A 1,685-nucleotide genomic window follows, 5' to 3' on the forward strand; every position below is an offset into this window, starting at 1 on the left:
CACCCTGACTGGCTCGTCTCTTCTCTGAGACCCCCCTGCAAGGGGATCTTCAATGGCCTACAAATGGGATTTGGGTCTCCACTCCACACTCTCCCCTTCATTCATTATGGTAAGATTTTTTGTTCTGATGATGCCTTATACCTGATCCCTTCGACACCTCATGATCTCACAGGCTGGTGTGCTTCCTTCATGTGGGCTTTGGTGCTTCTGACCTAGATGGCCGCTTGTTTACCTTCAGAGGCTACCCACTTAATCAGGTCACAGCCCTGATGCAATTGGAAGAACATTTCCTCAGAGGTGTTGCCCCTTCTACATAAGTTGAGACTGTGTGGAAGCGACCCCTCTCCTTGCTGGTCCAAATCTGTCTGGCTCATTGTTTGAGCCAGATCTTGGGCTACTGATGGCAGATCTTGGGAACTGTCAATGACCTGTCATATTGCCTGTCTACCTTTGAATAATTCAATTTTACAGACAGACATGGACTTGACTTACTGCTTGGTTCTTTTTTTCTGCTTCCTGGCTCATCTCAAGGTGTCCAAGGGACGAGGTATCAGGAATCATCAGAACAAAAAAATCATATCATTGTGAATGAGGGGGAGTGTGGACTGGGGACCCACAGTCCATCTGTAGACAACTGGACATCCCCTTACGGAAGGGCCTCAGGGAGGAGATGAGCCAGTCAGGGTGCAGTGTAGCAATGATGAAACATATAACTTTCCTCTAATTCCTAAATGCTTCCTCCTCCCCCACTATCATGATCCCAATTCTACTTTACAAATTTGGCTAGACCTATACTGGTACAGATAGGAACTGGAAACATAGGGAATCCAGGGCGGATGATCCCTTCAGGACCAGTGGTGAGAGTGGTGATACAGGGAGGATGGAAGGAGGGTGGGGTAGAAAGGGGGAACCGATTACAGGGATCTACATATAACCTCCTCCCTGGACGATGGATAACAGAAAAGTGGGTGAAGGGAGATGTGGGACAGTGTAAGATATGACAAAATAATAATTTATAAATTATCAAGGATTCATGAGGGAGGGGATAACGGGGAGAGAGGGGGGAAAATGAGGAGCTTATGCTAGGGGCTTACGTGCAGAGCAAATATTTCGAGAATGATGAGGACAATGAATGTACAAATGTGCTTTATACAATAGATGTGTGTATGGATTGTGATAAGAGTTATATGAGCCCCCAATAAAATGACTAATAATAAAAAAGACAAAAAGGATAACTTTTATCCAACAGCAAAGTGTGGAGGATTAGGAAAGGAGGACTGGAAACAGGGAACACGGAGAAACTGGAATATGTGATGGTATATTGATGGGACTGCAATGGATGAGTTGAAAGAAAATGTGAAAAAACTGTTAAATATAACACTGATGACCTGCTTTGTAAACTTCACCTAATTCATAATCATTGTTTTCCCTTTTTTACAAAGTTTTAGTAGCATTCCATGTGCATGTCATACAATTCATTCATATCCAGAAGAGTTGTACAATATTAAATTGTCACCATATTAAATTTTTTTAAATCAATTTATTGGGGCTCATACAATTCATCACAATACATAGATCAATTGTATAAAACACATCCATACATTTGTTGCCCTCATTATTCCCAAAATTCGCTTGCCTCTTGGGTTCCCGGAATCAGCTCATTTTACTTTTTTGCCCCCTCCCCT

This window comes from Echinops telfairi, unplaced genomic scaffold, assembly GCF_000313985.2.
Source record: "Echinops telfairi isolate 266 unplaced genomic scaffold, ASM31398v2 ScPeMD7_6;HRSCAF=24_1, whole genome shotgun sequence".
Lineage (NCBI taxonomy): Eukaryota > Metazoa > Chordata > Mammalia > Afrosoricida > Tenrecidae > Echinops > Echinops telfairi.